Source organism: Peromyscus maniculatus, chromosome 5, assembly GCF_049852395.1.
Source record: "Peromyscus maniculatus bairdii isolate BWxNUB_F1_BW_parent chromosome 5, HU_Pman_BW_mat_3.1, whole genome shotgun sequence".
In the NCBI taxonomy this organism is placed as follows: Eukaryota; Metazoa; Chordata; class Mammalia; order Rodentia; family Cricetidae; genus Peromyscus; species Peromyscus maniculatus.
This window is the reverse complement of record NC_134856.1, coordinates 49,716,716-49,737,464: the sequence shown is the minus strand read 5'-3', so window position 1 is coordinate 49,737,464 and position 20,749 is coordinate 49,716,716. Positions and strand designations below refer to the sequence as shown.

General features: G+C 44.4%; 1 pseudogene; it reads right to left on the bottom strand.

Annotated features, from left to right (window-relative positions):
• Window positions 1-12,339: 12,339 nt before the first annotated feature.
• The window catches only part of LOC143273517 (glyceraldehyde-3-phosphate dehydrogenase pseudogene), a 74,756-nt pseudogene continuing 66,346 nt past the window's right edge, over window positions 12,340-20,749 (bottom strand).

Genomic DNA, 20,749 nt, shown 5'->3' with positions numbered 1-20,749 from the left:
CCCCTGTCATTTCTTTGCTTGTTTATAGAAAATTGAACAGCAGGAACGATTACAACATACATGTGTAGAACTTGTCATGAGCACTAAATGGTGATTCTTAACCATGTTTTACCATGCCAAGTGCCTGGGAAGAGCTGGGCCCCCTCATCTATCTTAAGGCTACGTCTTGGAAACTGTGTGTTGCATCAGAGATGCAGAGGGGCGAGCCCTGGAGATTCATTCATTCATTTATTTATTCAACAGGTGTCTATTGAGCATCTTGAATGAGTTGGTCCATAGTGATGCTTATCCAGAGCTGAACACAGGTGGCTTAAACAGTATTTATATCTGGAGGCTCGGAAGTTCAAGATCAAGGTTTGACTTGGCTGAGTTTTGGTGCAAGCCCTTCATCCTGGCATACACATGACCACTTTTTTGATGAATCCTTGTGTGGAAAAAGAAAGAACTCTTGTCTCTTCCTTTTTGGAGATGGACACTAATTCCATCTTCTGGGGGGGTCACACCCCAGATCACATTTAAAATTAATTAGCTTCCAAAATGCATCATGTTAATGCTGTCACCCTAGGGTTTAGCCAGGGCTTCACCATGTGATCGTGGGCAGGGTAATCTAACCATAGCTCTTATAGATCGGTTACTTCATGTGAGTCAAGGTGCCTTCAGATGCCAGAGGTGTGGGATCCCCCTGGAACTGGAGTTATAGGTGGATATAAAACACCCAAAGTGGATACTGGGAACAGAACTTGCATCCTCTACAAGAGCAGTATGTACTCCCAACTTCTGAGGCATCTCTGCAGCCTCAAAGATTTGTGTTTTAAGATGCAGCCTGTGTATGTCCAGTGCAAGTGGACCACCATGAGAAACAAACAAGAAATTGCAGCCATCACATCTCACATTCAGAGTGTGAGACTGGCAGTGGTGGCACACACATTTAATTCCAGCACTTGGGAGGCAGAGGCAGGTGTATCTCTGTGAGTTTGAGGCCAGCCTGGGCTACAGAGTGAGTTCCAGGATAGGCTCCAAAGCTACACAGAGAGACCTTGTCTAAAAAAAAAAAAAGAAAAAAAAGAAAGAAAGAAAGAAAGAAAGAAAAAGGAAAAAATAAGAAACACACACACACACATACACACACACACACACACACACACACACACACACACACACACACACACACACAAAGCAAAGCAAAAAACCACAGAGTGTAAGGCTAGATGAGTGAGGCCTGCATTCTGCATCTGGCTCTAGTCCTTCTGTGGAAGTGACCTCGCCCCAGGTAGATGCCTTCATCTTTGGGGACTCAGCTTGATCATCTGTAAGGTGCATGCAATAACAGCATTTTGTTTCCCTTTATTTCTTTAGGGGATTGCTGTGAGGCCTCATTTTAAATGATCATTCAGTGATCTATTATTATTGTTTTAATTAATTAATTATTAATTATTCATAAATGAATGCAAAGTGACAGGCAAATATTAACTGCTTTATTCATTTTACAATTGTTTTTTGTTAGCACACAAAATAGAGTTTCATCATGATCATTTCTTTCTATGTGTGTGTGCATGTGTGTCTGTGCATGTGCGAGTACACGTGCATGTATATACATGTGCATGTCCATGTGGAGGCCAGAAGTCAACCTTCATTGTCCTTCCTCGGGATGCCAACCACTGCTTTTTGATCTAGTCTCTCCTGCTTGACCTGAAATTCCTTGATTCAGCATGGCTGACTGGCCAGTGAACCCCAGGGATCTCCACATCCCCAGTGCTAGGCTTGCAAGCATGCGCCACCATGCTCGGGTTCTGGGAGTTGAACTGGGGTCCTCACGCTTGCATAGTGAGCACTTTTCTGGCTGAGTTATCTCTCTGGCCCAGTGATAATGCTCGCATACATTGTTTCTATCCATTCACCCACCATTATCCTCTTTTGACCTCCTTACTTGGCTTTTGCCGTTACCAATAACAACACAGCAGAAGATTTTCTTTCCTTTCCCTTAATCTTGTAACCTCCATCTTGGTCCCACAGACACCAAAAGGACCTTTGGTGCAAATTCAAGGGCAGGTGCACCATGCAAAGTTAAGAATGTTCTGCCCTTTCCAGGAGGTCCCACACTTAGGATGACTTTAACCTCAGTGCCACATTTCTGTCCCCTAGCTGCAGACGAGACAGGATGGAACAGGGGCAGGCTTTGCCTCCCCTGTGAGCTGGTCCATAAACAGCTCAGCTCACCTTCCATTCTCAAGCCCTCTAAACTTCTTTTGGCTGAGTTAACTTTGTGCCCCCAGGAGACAATGGGCCAGGAGAGTGGATCATCTCTCGTGCTACCGCCAGGTGGCGATGTTTCCTTTGTCATGGTCCAGCATGTCCCTGCTCTTCTTCCTGGTTCCAGTGCCCAGCATCCTTCTGCTCTTGGGACAGGCAGCTTTCTCTACCCAGGAAGAGGGCTGTGGCGGTTCATGGTGCCCCATCTTTAGCATGTGAGTGGAGCATCACTAGTTTCTCTTCAGTAGTCCAGCCCCCCTGCAGACACAGAAAATGCACTGAGAATTGGCCCAGGGAAAGTCTTTCCTCTCGTCTGGATGGCCAAGCTGTCATTTGCTGACAGTGCCAGTGTGATTTTGGAGAATAGTGTACTGGGCCCACGCAGTACTCAAACAACTGGGACTTGAGCTCCAGCTGGTTTCCATGTCTCTCATCTTGTTTCCCTATCTAAATCTGCCCCCCTCCCCAGAATGGCTTTTCAATAAATGAAACCCCAACAGTTAGTCTACAGAATAAAGGTGTGCTCCCATGATATTTATGATATGGGAAATTTGGGGGGACGCCTTTGAGTTTGACAGAACCCTTCTGAGTTGGTGTGCTTGACTCAGGGGCCTAGAATCATGGAAATCTCAATGGCTTCCAAAGCCACTCTGAGCTAGAGGCTTTGGATTCTTATCTTGTGAATTAAAAGAAAGAAATTCACAGACCACAGAGAGTAAGTTTTAAAGAAAAGTTTATTATATCTTCATAAGAAAGAGAACACAAGAGAGAGGAAGCATGAGTTAGTGAAAGAGAGAGAGAGAGAGAGAGAGAGAGAGAGAGAGAGAGAGAGAGAGAGAGAGAGAGAGAGAGAGCCCACATTCCACAGTGGGTTGGTTCCTGGGATTGGGGTGCCATGGAGGTACTAGTCTTGAACTTGAGCAAGGCATGGTGGAAGATGAGCCAGTCGGCTCAGTTGGTCCAACTGAGGAGTATCCAGCTAGCTCCCCTGAGTTTCAGTGATGTAGGCAGGTATAGCTTCCAGATAAGAGAAAGAGATGACAGGGAAGCAGAAGCTTGAACTCTTTTTCTGTTGTTCCTGGGCTCCAGAAAGGACATTGTCAGGGATGCTATTCTGGGGTCCCTGTCCATCCCAACCAGTTACTAGCTCCTGTTCTCATCAGCATTTGAGATGCAAAGAGGATTGGCAGAAACACTATGGGTAAAGTAACCTGGTTTGGTACCAAGGGATGGTGTTGATAGCATCCAATCCCAGCCTCCTCTGGAGGCAGCTTTCCTAAAACTCAGCCTGATATAGAACAAGAGCAACAGTGCCCCTTCATAACAACCCATTTCTCAGTGCCTACTCTGTAGACCCAGGCTATTCATTTCCCGAGCTGGGCTTCTCCTCTTTCCTCTACTGCCTAGACCCCCACACATATTTGCACAGATGTTACCTGTCATTCAGCCCAGTAGCCAGCAAAGGAGCCCACAAGGCACCAGCTCTGTGGGTATGAGCTCTGTCAGCATCACTTATTTCCTGTGTATTCTGAGTAGTTGTTTAATCAGTTAGGCCTCAACTTGCCTCATCTATATAATGGGAACACCAAAATGTGCAAAACTGAGTTGTTATGAAATAGAAATGAAATATTGTGTGTCAGGCACCCAAAGCAATGTATGATGTAATTAAAGAGGCACCTTCATTATAAGAGAGTGCAAAGTACAGTAACGAGCCTTGTTACATGATCTCCTGGAAGAAGAGAAGGGATGAAGGGAGAGACTAGAGGTCTGAATGGCACCCTTAATTGGGACAATATTATCAGGACAAAAAGGGGTTCTAGTCTCAAGGTGTGAAGTAGAAGCAAGCGTGTGCTTTTCTGTCTCTCTTTCCTATCCACACTCTTCAGTCTGGACTAAACCAGTCACTTTGTACTTGGCAACTTCTTCCATCTCTCAGGGAGGCCATGCTTGTTCTCCACGGTCCTTCTTCTGGGAGGCTTCCCTAAGGCCTTTCCAAAGTCCTCACAGCTCCTTCTTTGTATGGTCTTAAGTGTGAAAAGCTTTATAAAAACACAAGAACACGGTTGTTTTCAAATTCACAGAAATCCACCTGCTTCTGTCCCCCTCTCCAAGTGCCAAGGTTGAATATGTGTGCCACCAGGCCTGGTATGAATCACACCCCAGTTATCTGACTTTCTTTACCTGAGTCCTGGCCCCACTATATAGAAGGCACTGTCAAATCAAATCATATGACATAACAATTACGTTTCTCACAGCTGTGACCAAGAATACCTGAGCAGGAGCAAAACAGAGGCTGCATTTTGGCTCATGGCTTAAGGGGACATGGTCCATCATGACAAGGAAGGTATGATGACACCAGCTGTGGTAGTGGAGCTTGAAGCTGAGACTCTCACTTCTTCACATCTGGGCAGAACAGGAGACAGAGAGAGATGATTCATGGGAATATCCACCTCACTTTCTATTTTACCTTCTTTGTTCATTCTGTGCCCTGAGTCCATGGATGATGCCACCCACATTCAGGGTGAACTCTTTTCTTCTTAGTTAATCTCTGGAGATATCCTCACAGACATGCCCAGAGGTGTTTGTCTCCCAGATGATTCAGGATGCCATCAAGTTGACAATGAAGATCAGCCATCACATATGGCATGAGAAACAGTAGCTTAAAATAAGCATCAAATATGTTTTATATGGAGATATGCCTCTATAATCCCAGCACTTGTGATAGGGAGGGAGGAAGACCAGGAGTTCAAGGCCAGCCTGAGACAGGTGAGGCCCTGGCCAATGAATATAGGCTGGGGTTCTTCCAGATGGCCCTGTTCACCTAATGCTGGCCCTCAGACTTATTTTTGTAAAGAGGAACCATTGACTGTAATCTATTTGAAATAGAGCCTTCTAGATTTTTTTCAATTACATTTTTTTTTTTTTGGTAATTGTATTATCTTTTGCACCCTTGATAAACTCTGGTAACATTACTGGCTGTACTGTGTTGTTTTGTGCATATTCCTGCCTTGCCCTATAGGCTGCAAGCTATTAACATGCTCCAATTTCATCTTATGGACCCTCTATCTCCAGGACCCAACACCGCTCCAGGCAGGAAAGGGTAGCATGCCAGAATGAAGTGAGGACAAGAACATGAGGTGGGAAGCAGGAGCCATCTAAGGGGTGGCTTTAATTGGAGTGTCACCTCCCCACTGGGGTGTGAAATCCTCAGAGGACATCTCTGGTCTCCAGAAAAAGGGCAAGGTTGGGGGGAGCAGTTGAGCAGGATGCTGAGTTAAGTGCAGGCACCGATCCCTGACAGGCCCAGCTCGTCCAGGGAAAGAGGCCAGCACAGAGGGCATGGGAAGCACACTGGCAAAATGTTCCAGCCTGACGCTGCAGGCTAAGAAGATCCACCCGCTCATTAGGATTCAGCAGAGGCCCGGGCTTTCTGTCTTGTGGATGCCTGTTGAGAATAGACAGTACAAGCTCACATCTGGATGCTCCAAAGGACTTGTGAGTTACCTCTCAAATCCTAGGGGAAAATGGTGTGGAACAGCTCTGGTTATTAGAAATATATTTTATCATCCTACTTGGGAAGGCCGTTTGCAGACAAGAAGGGCTTTCTCTGGGTGCCTCCTACAGGTTGGGGAAGGTAGTCTGAATTTGTAGGCCATCTCCTTCCCTATTAATCATCGTCTCATCTCATCCTGTGCAGATGTCATGAGCCTCTCTCTATTTGAAGTCTTTATCGGTATTTATCTTGGAGTCTTTAATAAATCATTTTCCAGCTGGGTGTGTGATCCAGGGTGCTTAACATGAGAAGGGCACCACCAGATCCCACACATGGCGTTTCTCTGACATGTCAGTGGGACCCCTCCCCTCGAGATGGCAGGTAGAAAACTGGGGTGAAACTGGTGATTTTGAAAGGCTTGCTTAGCGAGAAAGGGGATTTTTCCCACTTAATCTAATTATAGATATTATTGTATCAGAGACTGCACATTAAAGCAGAAACATTGGTTAGAATAGACTAGACCAACTGAACCTGGGAGGATGAGGCAGGGTGATCACAAAATTGAGGACTGCTTAGGCAACAGAGTGAGTTGAAGGGCAGCCTGGGCAACGTATTGAGACCCTGCCTATAAACAAACAAACAAATAATAAACAAATAACTGCATAAAGGCTTGGGATAGCCCTTGGTGGTACAGCATTTGCCTACCTCCTAGCACAGGTGCATGAGTGATGGTCTCAGTTCAATCCACAGTGCCACAAACAAACAAAAGTGAATGAATGATTCAGCTCAGGCCTTTGAAAAGATCTTTCCCTTCTAATGGGGGAGTGACCATTGGTCTGTCTCCTGCCTTCTGAATCTTCCCACCAAGTTGTAAGCAACCCCAGAGCCAAAGGTAGTCACCACCTGTCTTATACATGTGTTACATGCTCAGCTGTAACCAAATACCTGACAAGAAGCATCGGGAGGGAGGGAGAGCTTATTGTGAGGTCTAGTTTGCAGAGGTGCCATCCATCAAGGCCAGAAAGGCTCAGCAGCAGGAAGCAGAAGTGTCTGATCACCCTCCACCCACAGCTAGGAAGCAAGGGTAGATGAATGCGAATGTCCAGCTTGCTTTCTCCTTTTTATTCAGTCCAGGGCCCCAGACCAGGGCGTGGTGCTGCCCACGCTCTGGGTGGATCGTTCCACCTCACTGTACCCAAGTCTAGAAACTCCCTCACAGACATGCCTCCAGGTTTGTTTCCATGGTGACTCTAAGCCCCATCAAGTTGACAATCTGGGTAAACCACGTTAGAAACCTAGCCACTTGTGTCGTGCCTGCTTCGTGCCTGGTCTCCTTTGATACGGCGTCAGAGTTCAGTAATTTCAGTAGGAACTATTGGAAAAGCAATGCCTGAAATATTTACTGGGCAACCTTCAGGGGGAAAAATTTGCTACCTTTGTTTAAGTAATTTCCTGGGCATCAGTTATGGATGAGGGTGTCCATCTCTGTGCCAGGCTTCTTTAACCTTTCTGAAGACAAACATGTCAGAGGTCTTAGTGCATATACCCACACTAATGTCTCTCTGTGTGTGCATGTGCACATGTGTGTGAGACACTCAGGTGTACATTGGGTGCAAGGGGAAAATTTTCTCAGTGTACACGAGACCTGTGTACTGGCCATCCAGGGGCACCTTGTTGCATCTTCTTTCTCTCCATGTGCATGTGTTTTTGAGTCTTCCTGCATTTCTGTGTACTAACAGTTAACAACAGTAACAAATTCTTTCCCTCTCATGGGGCCTAGTTTTCCCTGGGGTTTGTGAAGGTGAAGTCATCTTTCCATATGGGAAATTATCAGGGGGAATGCTACTTGTAGTTGGGAGTCTAGGGATCTGTGACAGGTGAGCCCATGATTGCTGGTCCTGTATGCATCAAGAACAAGCAATTACAATTGTCCATTTACAGTTATTTATCACCACCTATTCTCCCCCTTTCTTGTGTGACATTTCTCTGCTTTCTCATTTATGTTGTTGTTATTGTCAGCTTTAACTGTCAACTTGACATAGCCTAAGAGTCTCCAATTGAGGACTTTCCCAGATCAGACTGACCTGTGGGCATGTCTCTGGGAGAGATGACCCTGTTCATTAACTACTATGTAAGAGGGTCCAGCCCATGGTGAGCAGTGCCCTTCCCCAGCTAGGAGGTCCTGGGCTGTACAAGAAGGCTAGTTAAGCACGAGACTGTGGGGGCAGGGGGCAGAGCAGCATTCTTCCAAGGTTTCTGCTTCAAGTTCCTGCTGAGTTCCTTCCCTGCTGTCACACAGTGATGGACCGTGACCTGGAAGGAGAAGCCAAGGAAACCCTCCACTTCCCCATGTAGCTTTTGATCAGAGTGTGTGATCAGAAAGGAGACTAGAACACCAGTTTACAGGCATCAATAAGTCAATGGCTTTGAGAAAAGCAAGGAAATCTTGCAGACTTGTTCGGGGATGGGAGACATGTATCTCCAAGTCATAAATCATAGGAGGTACAGGGCAAGTTTGTGTACCCCTGAGAGATTTGCCCCTAAGGGACCTACAGACTCCCACTCCCCCATCCCAATCATTTGTTGCATGAGCGCTACCTCGGACAAAGTAGAGAACAGAAATCTTAAGGCCTTTCCACATTTTCATTTTTTTAAAAACAAACTTTCGGGCTGGAGAGATGGCTCAGAGGTTAAGAGCACCAACTACTCTTCCAGAGGTCCTGAGTTCAATTCTCAGCATCCACAGGGTAGCTCACAACCATCTGTAATGAGATCTGGTGCCCTCTTCTGTATACATAATAAGTAAATAAATCTTAAAAAATATTTAAAAACAAACTTTCTAAAACAGGCTATAGTGGCTGGAAATGGGAGCCTGCAAGCCAACCCAGGCTGCTCATGCATTCAGGGATGGGTGGCAGATAGGAGCCAGTGTGATGACTCAGGCTGCCTGTGCATTCAGGGGTGGGTGGCTCTTCCACTGCAGTTTTTATTCGGCTCATTCTCAGGCTTGGGTTGTGAGACCCAAGGAGGAGGAGTGGAACCATGGTTGCAGACACCTCTGAAAGATGGTACCTGTGATGAAGGGAGGTCCTGGCATCTGCCTTAATGGACTTCCGGTCTGTGGGATGCTGAAACCGGGTGAGCTTCTTGGGAGAAATGAATAGGCACTGTCTCTGAGCGGCTCTCACATACCCAGGACACTACCCCACACTGACTAACATACACCCAGGTTTTAGAGGCCCTGGGTGAAACAAAGTATACAGGGATGAGAGTCATGCCTCCCTCTCTGCCTCCTAGCCAGAATGGGTGTGGGGTACAAGGATGGGATGATGGGTTTCAGCAAAGAACATTTTCAAACAGATTAGCTCATTTTACAACAGTCTGTGTTTCTGAGCACCTTTTCTAGGCCAGCTCTAGTGACTCAAGGGACCTTCATCACTGACCAAACTCTAAACTCTTCCTACTACCACATAATTTTGGCATCCCAGCATTTATTCTGCTTTCCTACACTTTGTCAAAGTGTCCCCTTCCTTCTGCCTGAGACTATCAAGATCTAGCACGACTCTTGCCTCTCCCAGGAGCTTGCTCTTAAGCTGTCTGGGCATGGAGACTGCTCAGGCTCCCCAACCCCATCACCAATGTTTCCCCTGGCTTCCTTTATGTTCCTCACCTTTGAGCGATAATGATCATCTTCACACAGAACAATCTAGAAGGAAGACCAAAAGGAACAGAGCAACCCCTGACAACCCCACACTAAGCTCTTTCCATACATTTTCTATTTCACTAAGAAGGAATGTTGCCTAGATGCAAAACCACATGAGAACCATGACCATGCCCAGACCACGCCCATGGTTGCCTGGCCAAGGTCTTCCTGGGATTTTCATTTTCTATAATGGTTAAAACAAGGCAAGAGGGAAAGAGTGAGATACAGTGATGGACAGAGCTTGGAGGAAAGGGGCACATCTGTCCAATGTCGTTCTACCATGCTTAGGCGGATTTAAAAGGGGTCATGTTGGTCACACACAAGGATGTTCAAGGCCTGTCTTCCTAGGATCATGGGTGAAAGGTTGAGTGCTGAGGGTGGAGTGTTCACAAAAAAAAGCGTAACACAAATGGAGGCATTGCTTATATTTTCCAGTTGGAAATGAAAATAACATATTTTCTGGCATACTTTCATGTATGTGTATGTACATGTTCATTTGTGGGTACATGCACGTGTGTGTTTGCTTAAAGCTAGAGGCTGACTTCATGCATTGTGCTGGTTTGGTTTTAACTGTCAACTCGACACAATCTAGAATCACCTGAGAATTGAGTTTTGGTAAGGAATTATCTTGATCAGGTTTACTCATAAGCATGTCTATGAAGCATTGTCCTGATTAGTGATTGAAGTAGAAGACAGCAGCCCATTGTGGGTGGCACCATCCCCTAGGCAGCGAGTCTTGAAAGTATAAAAGAGGAGAAAGCTTGCTGAGAGCAAGGAAGCAAGGATGTATTTACTCTTTACTCTTGATTGTGCTTGATTGTAGCTGCTATGGCTTTCCCGAAATAATGAACTATAATTTGGAAGTATAAGAACTCCCCTATGTCACTCCCCTCCCCCCAGGATATATATCACAGTAACAGAAATGAGACTAGAACAGGAGTCTCCCTCAGTAGTTCTCTATCTTAGTTTTTGAGACAGAATTTCTCACTTTACCTGGGTCAGCTAGGCCCTGTCTCTATTTCTTAGTTCTGGGATTACAGGCATGCTTCCCTGTGCCCAGATTTCATGCAGAGGGAATCAAGCTTGGTTTGTCATGCTTATATAGCAAACAGTTTACCAACTGAGCCATTTTCCAAGTCCTGGCAATTTTTTTTTTTAAAAACCTGGAAATGTACTGAGAAAATGGTGTCCTTATGGTCTGAATTCTGAGACTGAGAGGCAGAGCAAACCTCTGCTCGGGCTGGCAGCAGCTGAGCCAGCTGCCAGGCCCAGATGTGGGTGTGAACTCTCAAGCTCTAATGAAGACTCGCCTTCCTGTTTTGCTGCCAGGACCTGTGTGCTTCCATTTCCCAATTGAAAACACACTTAATGGCGACAGGTTTTTGGCTTCAGCGGACTTAAATCATTACTCTGGGAATGCAGCATCCATATCGCAATTGAGGGCTGAGCTGCACTTCACTGGGAGAGAGCCCTGGCCTTGTCCTCCTCCCGCCTCTCCCAGAGGACTGGATCCTCTCATCCGAAATAGTCATCTCTTTATCACACTAGGGCTCTTGTGAGGCCAGTATGTGGGATTTCTGGAATGAAGTCCTCATTGGAAGCAGCAGCTTCCTCCCTTCTCCTCCTCCTCCTCCGGGTGTTGTGGAATGTAATTTTCCTTTGGCAAATAGAATCTGCAGAATAATATCCTCATTTGGCTGAAGCCGATCGGGGACTGCATTCTGTCCCTTCTCCATTCAAGTTTCCTTATTTTATTTTTATTTTTAAAAATTTCAATTTGTGCACATGCTCATGCATGCGCATACACACACACACACACACACACACACACACACACACACACACACACACACACACAATGCACATATGCATGTGAATCTCCATGAAAGTGAGAAGAGGGGACTGAATCTCCCGGAGCTGAAGTCACAAGAAGGTGTGAGCTACCGGATTCGGAAGCAAGCTCCGGTCCTCTGTAAGAGCAGTAATCACTCTAAACAACTGAGCCCCTCTCTAGCCCCTACATTTGAGTTTCTTGACTATCATCTCTAGCTTGGGCTGCATGGATGACACAGAGTTGTATGCTGGGCTGAAGGCCTGAAAAATATAGGTTCCCCAAATTTCAGCTTGCTGTCTAGAGCATAGGGCCTAGGATAAAATGTTGGGGGTGGGGCTTGTGTGTCCCTGATTAATCCAAGTACTCAGCTTGTAGGTGAGGAGACTGAGGGTCAGAGAAGAACAAATGCTGAGTCGGCATCCCTCAGAAAGCTGCTAGCAGAGTCTTCATTAGTGTCTTGGCCTCTGTCTCTCCAAGTGTGTCTCTTTGTCCAATGTGTTCCGGCATCACTTCTTTGAATATTTCCCTCTATGTCTAAATCTGACAAGTGGGACTAACGACATATACATTCTGGCTTATTTCCGCTTTCTGGGTGCTTTGGGAGACAAAGATTATAATGATATGAAGCAGTTCAGACCAGACTTGAAGCCCCAGGTACAAGATGATAAGTGGAAACCTGGAGTTTGGTTCAAGATTTGGGTGATATAGGATTCTGGGACCAGGGCCATGCAGCTTTCTTTTGCTGATGTCTTGGCTCTTCTGCAGAATCGTGAGCCTGATGGTGCCTTTGTCAAGGTAGCTATCAGGGATGAGTGAGAAGCACAGTTGGCACCACGATGCTTGTTCCGTATATTTTAAATCTCTACCGCCTCCTCTTTTTCCTCACTTCCCACTTCCTCTTCTTCCTCTGCCTCTTCACCTTTCTTCCCTCCTCTTCTCCCTCCTCCTCTTTCTGATGTGCAGATCTGTAATCTTAATTATATCTACATTGGAAATGCTCAAAACCTTGAGGATGGAGCCATGCAAAGACACAGAGTAAGGGGCCTATCTGTTGAGTGTCTACCGTGGGTCAGGCCACAGGCCAAAGTGGTCATGAATGGCCTTGGCCAGGGGGGCTAAGCAGTTGGTGGTACAAAGAGCATTGCTGACAATCTTAAGTGAATTGTCACACTTCTTATGGTTCACACCCATCACAAACATGGGAGCATTAGCAGCAGAAGGGCAGAGATGATGACCCTTTTGGCCCCACCCATCAAATGAGCCTGGCCTTCTCTATGGTGGAGAAGACACCAGTAGACTTCACAACATGCTTGCCACCAGCATCACCTGGTTTGATGTTGGTGGGATCTCACTCCTGGAAGAGAGTGATGAGAGCCTTCCCATTGATGGCAAGCTTCCTGTTCTTAGCTTTGACTGTGCCATTGAACTTGCCATGGGTAGATTCAGACTGGCACTTGGAGACCACGTAGTTGAGGTCCATGAAGAGGTTATTGATGGCAATAATTTCCACTTTGCCAGATACAATGCCAGCCCTAGTAACCAGGCATCCAATATGACCAAATCTGTTCACTCCAACCCTCACTATTGTGTCTCAGTGATGAGGTTGGCACTGCACAAGAAGATGAGTCTGTCTCTGAAACAGGGAGGACAAGAGAGCTATTCACTGAATTTTTGAAGGAAAGTAAAAAAAAAAAAAACCAGTGCTGTTTTCATATAGAAGAGAAGAGAAAGTTAGAATTGTGTTGTTTTAGATGGGTGATTCATATAGACTCTGGCAATTGTTTTCTTTGCTTCCTTTTTTCTTTTCTTTCTTTCTTTTTCTTTTTTTTTTTTTTTTTGGCTTTTCGAGATAAAACTTCTCTGTGTAGTTTTGATGCCTGTCCTGGATCTCTCTGTAGACCAGGCTGGCCTCGAACTCACAGAGATCCACCTGGCTCTGCCTCCTGAGTGCTGGGATTAAAGGTATGCACCACTGCTACCTGGCAATTGTTTTCTTATACCTAATGGCTCATGACTATAGCTTTGTGTGAAAAAATTTAGAGTTTGAAACATTCTAAGGACTGGAGGTAATAGTTCAATGATGGAGTGACAAAAGAGAGCATCCGATCCCCTGGAGCTGGAGTTACAGGTGATTGTGAACCACTTATGGTGGGTGCTGGGAACTGAGCTCAGGTCCTCTGAAAGAGCAGGAGGTATTCTTAAATTCAAATCCATCTCCCCAGTCCTTTCATTTAATGTTTTACAACCCTGGTAGAGATGAAATAAAATATAACATGTGAATAATTCTTACAATTGTAGTTGAGATGTATGTCCTCAGTGATATTGTCCCCATGTGCTTTGACCTTTGTTTGACCTTACAGCCTAACAGCTCCCATGCCATCAGCATACTCTGTAAATGGAATTGCAGATGGCTGCCCGCCACTCCGCTCTGCAGAGACGCCTAGCTCTATGTAATCATTAGAGTGTTTTTTAGGGGGTTTGTTTTCCCTCATACTGAAGCTTTCATATAAATCTCTGTCCACATTTATGAATTTTTCTTGGCATTTACTTCTAGGAGTAGTACTGTTGGCCAAAAACATGGGATGTTTTAATGTTCTTGATTAACTTTATAAACTTATTTTCAGAGGCATTGTGTAAGTTCTTGTGTGCATTGGGACTGAGTATATGTGTCTCAGTACACTCTTTGAAGCTGATATTTTGGGGGAAGAAGTACTTTTTAAAAAAATTAACTATGTATATGACATGTAAAATAATATATTTCATTATCTGTCCACACCTGACTATTGCTTTCTGAAATATGTTGTTAAATTCTGTGTCTTTCCTATGACAAAATGTAAATATACTATTTGATTTTTTTTACCAGAAGATATTAACCATCATTCATGTGAATTTTTATTTTTATAAGATTCTAGCTATTTGCATTTTACGTTCTGAAAATATTCCATTCTAATTATATGCCCTCTTACCAAGAACTCAAAATATCTTTAGAATTTCCCTGGCTCTATTTATTAAGCAGTTATATCAAGTAGTTCTGTTTTCATTTGATAGTATTTTAAAATAGATCGAAATGGCCCTTTCTGGCCACAACCATTACCCTCCACACTCCCTGTTCTGCCAACCCTCTGAGCTTGTTTCCTCCATCCCAACCATCTGATTTTGTTCTCTCAGCCCTGCTCTCTGGGGCTGCCAATTTCATTTGCAAACCATTATGTAGTGTGTGTGTGTGGTGTGTGTGTGTGTGTGTGGTGTGTGTGTGGTGTGTGTGTGTGGTGTGTGTGTGGTGTGTGTGTGTATGGTGTGTGTGTGTGTGTATGGTGTGTGTGTGTGTGTATGGTGTGTGTGTGTGTATGTGTGTGTGTGTGTGTGTGTGTGTGTGTGTGTGTGTATGTTCAACCTTGACCCCATGTGTAGCTACTTCACCATCATTTTAGAGCCTCAGTGCCTTGAGCTTTTATCACTTCCTTCTGAGCATCCTCAACCCTTCAGTAAACTCATTCTATGTATTAGTTACCTGGTGCATTTAGACTCTCTTCTAAAGAGTCTTGGGAAATGGGACCATTTGATTCACTTGCTCAATACCTATTCAGTAAACAACTGCTACATGTCAGGTACTACTCCAATTGCTCAGTATATATTCTTAAATAAAGAACATCACCCCCCTATGGTTCACATGCTATAGAAGAGACAACAATTGATGCAGTAAACAAGCAAATGAATGATCCTTGGTATGAAAAAAGACAAGGAGATCAGAAGTGGAGAGTGGTTTAGTTTTAAATGGTGTAGTTAACTTTTTGATGGATAAGTGAGGTTTGAGCAAAGACCAGCAGCATGTAAGGGGAATAACCATGTGATTGCTAAAGATCCAGGCACGATACATCTTGTCATAAAGTAGGGCATGTGTCCAAGATATGGCAAGGAGGCTGGTGACTGGATTACAGCAATAGTGGAGAATATAATTAGAGATAAAAATCTGAGGCTAAGAGAGTCCAGGCCAGGTAAAGCCATTCCACAAAGTCTAGATTCTTCTCTGAGTGATGTATGGGGAAATTCACATTTTTTCACAAGCACAAGGACTTGATCTGACTTTGGTTTGAAGGAGATCACTCAGGTTGCTGTAGTGAGCAGATTCTCTGGAGGCACAAAGGTAGAAATGAGGGGACAGTTGAAGGGCTGGTGTGGAGAGGGTGGGACTGAGCTTCAGGGGGTGAGGGACAGTCAGGTTCTGGATGTTTGAATTGCCAACTGGATTTGTTGCTAGTCTGTATATGAATAAAGCCTTAGACCAGAGGTTCTCAACCTTCCTAAGGCTGTGGCCCTTTAACATAGTTCCTCATGTTGTGGGGACCCCCAACCATAAAATTATTTTCATTGCTACTTCATAACTGTGGTTTTTCTACTGTTACAAATCTTAATGCAAGTATCTGATATGCAGAATATCTGATAAGAGGGGTCACTTGACCACAAAGGGGTTTGTGCCCCACAAGTTGAGAACTGCTGCCTTAGAGAAAGAAGTGAAGAATGACTCCAAGATGTTTGACATGATGATAGCCTCACCCTGCCAATGAGGGAGCAAGTGTCAAGGCTGACTGTGGATTGATTGATCTTGGATGCCTTGTATCAGACATTTCCAGTCAGAATTCTAGGTGGTGATGTTGGGGAGGAAGAGTAGAATAAGTTTCAGGAAAGAGGCCCGAGCTAAAATAGAAAGTTAGGGGTCTCTAGAGATATAGACAGCATTTAAAGCCACCAGAATGTGTGGGATCCCAAGGTTGTGAGTGTGGACAGAGTGCTAGCTCTTCAGAGGATTCCTGTGTTCCCAAGTCAGCTGGGCTCTGTGTGCAGACTGCCAGTTCTTCTCCTTTCCTTGTACTGTTGAATCTTTGCATCCTGCCAAGAGTTATGTGGAAGATTAAATGATGCCATGAGCACAGCCTTCTTTTGAATCTCAGTTATGATTTGGAAAACTCTGGGAAAAGGAATTTTATTAAATCATATTTTATGAAATTGAAAATAAGGTTTCAAGTAGAGAAAACATGATTCTTTTGGTCTATATAAGTCAGTCAGTGTATAGAAGTGTGTGTTCCCCAGGTCTGGAGTGCTAAGATGGGAAATCAGGGACATGACTTCATCCTTGACCAATGTTTACAATTGTATGTGCATAAATATTTCAGCCTTTCATACAGGAGGCCCACTAGTAAAACCAGGGAAATCAAGAGACCCAGGAACAGTTGTATGGTGAATATCTTGGAAGAGAAATCATAGAAAGTTCTAGTTTGTATCTGGGCCCCTGTGATCACTATTACTTGTTTAGGTTGAAAAAGAAGATGGGAAGGCTCTAAAGAGAAGATATATTGAGAGAAAGGCTTTTTACACTTTCCTGGGACAAAAGAAATACTTAAGAATTTGCCAAAGACAAATAGTAGATAAAGAATAGAAAAGCAACTTAAAACTCCATGAAAATCAAAAGGTATTCCTGGCAGAGCAGTGTTATCATTATATGCTACTGAGTTTTGCCGATTACCCTCACAGGAACCCAGGCTTGTTTTAAGTCAGAGGACAATGCTCTTTTAGAACAAAGCATGTTCTTAGGGTAAGCCAATGTTGAATGTCTATTGCTTAGCATTACCATGTTTATTGCAACCATGTTTCATGAAGCTCTCAAAACTTCCCCATAGGATAACTGTTACATTCTTTATTTCACACAGATGAAATTTCAGATATGGAGAGGACTGGAAACTAGCTCCAACCTGATGGTCTTTCTGTACATGTGCATCTGAACCCAACCCTTCACACTTTGAAAGCCCAGCCTCTCTTCCATCCATGCTATGGTCTCTCCCAAGTTTTAGGCAGAACAGTTGAAACAGTTGAGTGCCAACCCCTTAAGTAATGTAAATACAATTGGTCTTTTAAATGTAGACATTGATTGATGGTAACAGAAATCCAAAGTAAAACTAGCAAAAATTGAGCCACAACATTCATCCCTTCCTGATGTATGTTAATTAATAATTAGTCAATTATACTCTAGTAACACTAAAGATAGTGTTTATTAGAATTGTTTAATTAGATGTTCTCAATTAAGTGTGGGGAGTTTGACCCTTGGAGATATCTGGAGATACCTAGGGAAATGATTTTTGTCAACTATGGGGTAATGGTGCTGTCAAGCATCACACATGAATAAGGCCACCTCCCCTAGTAATTTTCCTGAAGATTGAACTACTCATTCCGAAACATCACTAATGCAGAACCTGAAAAATACTTCCCTAAATAAAGAGCACATGTAGAGAAAGACAAACCCTGTGATCTGATTAATATAGGGATTATTTTACCTTTTGTATAAGAGAGCTGAGATTTGTGAGTGAATATTTGTTTTCTGACATTATTTAGCAGCGTTAATAAGCGCGTGAAAATGAGCCTTTGGAACCTTCTAAATGGAGTGAATGACTAATGATCTCCTGTGTGTGTACAGGTGTGTAGGTGTCCTTTGAATGAGGTAGGCTTTGTATATGAAGCTATTGATGTGTGCATGTGCGTGTGTGCGTGTGTGTGTGTGTGTGTGTGTGTGTGTGTGTGTGTGTGTGTGTACACACGTGTTCTTTCTGGTTGTGCTGGGGAGCACAAATCAGGTTTGGGTAAAAGGCACCCCTCTTCCTCCCAGCCCTAAGCCTCCACTGCTTCCCATTAAGATCGCCTTTGCAACTTGGCCTCTTTTACACTCCCATCTCGTGCATTCTCTCTTCTAATCTAATACCTCGGAGTCCATATCTAAACATGATCAGTGACAGTTTTCGCTGCGGGGTGAGACTTTTACTGACAAGGCCAGTGAGTGCTGATTTGAGACCAGCCATTGTGAGTGACTTCAGCTGTCTCTTCAAGTGACACCCAGCTCCTTGAGAAAGGAATGATGACGAAAGTTCTTTGGACAGAAAACTTTCGCTGATGAGAAGGTGACAGGCCTTTGCACAGCTGGTCTCTGATATGCCTCGGAAGGGGCCCACAGAGTGACTAATTTGAGTCCTGCAGTGGCTGAAGTTCAGGGCCAATGCTTTGTTGGTGTTAGAGGAGTCTGTAAGGCAGACTGCACCGAGGCTGCTTTGCTGGAGTTAGAGGAGTCTGTAAGGCAGACTGCACCCAGGCTGCATTGCTGGAGTTAGAGGAGTCTGTAAGGCAGACTGCCCTGAGACTGGCTGCAGAGGCTCATTGTTGCAGGGTGGTGAATGGGCCAGGAAAGCCATCTGTTCAGAACACTGGAAGGACTGGATAGAACATTGGGGAGTGGCGATTTTGCAGGTCTAGAGTTTATTCTCAGCCTGGTCTCAACTCCGTGATTTTATTTCAGGAGATACCCCATCTCTACTCCTGTTACATAGGTGGGGGGTGGGTGCTGGCTTCCTGCTCCCAAGAATTAGATAATCAGCATATTCATTTCCTTCATCCCAGAAACTGGTTCGGGCATGGTCAGGTAACCCAGGATGACCCAATGAGACTAAACTCAGTGGCTTTCAGCACTATCTTTGGAAATGAGATAGACTTTCTATCTGTAGTCACCAAACTGTGCGTGCACAACTACGATTTCCAGAGTCACCACACAGAACACATTAGTTAGAGAAAGAACTGACAAGGAAGACCGAATGGCTGAGAAATGGAGAGGAGAGACATTCCCGTCCCAATGAAACCACCTGAGACTCTCAGCTGGATCTGAAGGACCCTCTATTCTTGACTTTTCCATTACACAAGCCAGTGAATTCTCGTTTTTTTATGTAGCTAATTTAAATTGGCTTCTCAACAGAATGATTCCTCATCAATATGAAGAGCTGTGATTTTTGAGGACTTACAGACGCTGCAGCTCTGCTTTCTTTTGGGAAATGCTGAAGCATTACTTATTTATTTTTTTATTCTGTCTTTTTGTCTGTCTGTTTGAGTGAATGCACACGAGTGGGCAAGCTTCTTGCTTGATCACGTTCGGCCCTATGGCCTTGAGGTAGGCCTCTTACTGAACTGGGAGCTTGCTGGTTTGGCTAGGCTGGCTAACCAGTGAGCTCTTGGGATCTTCATGTCTCCGCCTACCAATGCAGGGCTCACAGGTATATCAGCCATGTGTGGCTTTTTACAGGGGGGGCAGAGATTCAAACTCAGGTTCTAGTGTTTGCTGAGCAAGCTCGATTGTCCATTGAGTATCTCCCTGGCCCCCACTGTGGGAATTAGAGCCTTAATTCCCGGGTTTGAGTCTATCTCTAATGCTTCTTATCCATATGCCATTCCTAAGAAGCTTAATCCTTCTGGACCTCAATTTCCTTGTCTGTATAATGGAGGTAGGGGTTTCTTTTCTTTTCTTTTCTTTTCTTTTCTTTTCTTTTCTTTTCTTTTCTTTTCTTCTCTTCTCTTCCCTTTTCTTTTCTTTTCTTTTCTTTTTTAACCTGGAGTTGATGCTGAGGACTGAGTGACTTAATGAAACATTTAGAAGGATGTCTGGAATAAAATATACATCCAATGCATGCCAGCCGTCATTATTCCCTGTGTCCAGAAAGGAGCAGGGGTTATGGCCTATGCTGTCTTCACTTACAAAGGGCTCCTTGGGGCTGGGAGGATAGCTCACTTGGCACAGTGCTTACCACACAAGAATGAGGACCTGGATTAGATTCCCAGAATGCACAATTCATAAAAATGGCTGAAGACAGTGGCATGTCCTTGTAATCCTAGTGCCTGGAAGGCAGAGAGAGGAAGATCACAGAAACTCTGGCTAGCCATATCAATGGGCTTTAGGTCAGTGAGAGACCCTGTATCAAAATATACAGTGGAAAAAGACAGGAAGACACTCAGCAATGGTCTCTAGCCTCCATATGTATGTACACATGCACACACACACACACACACACACACACACACACACACACACACACACACAATCACACACACGGTACTCCATGGGCCAAACATTTATACTGATTAATTAGATTCCAAATGATTTATCATATTGACATGAAGATGTACTTAAAATATCAGGTGTTTCAGCTGTATAACATACATGCTTCATTTATTCATTTTCTAGAAGTGTGTATGGAGGGACTGCTCAGTGCCAGATGTTGAACTGAGTACAGGCACGAGTAGATAAGAGAAGCAGGTGAAAAAAAACACCAAAGAAACAAATAATATTGATAGAATCGAGAGAGTTCACTGTAGGAGAGAGAAAGTGGAATACTGTGGAGGCTGTGGGAAGGTTAACACTTGATGAAGAATGACAGAACAAAAGGTCTCAGGAAACAGATGGTGGATAGATGGAGTCTGGCGTATGGACCTCATCTAGGAAGAAGGCAAGAGCAAAGCCAGACAAGGATGAGTCATGCTTCCAATTCCTCCTCCTGGAGGAAGGTCACAGCTCAGTGTTCCAGTGCGGGCGGTGTTCACGTGTTTTATTCATAGGGGTATACCCAGGAGTGAGGTCACACTGCTGTACTCAAGGGGTAAGGTCACA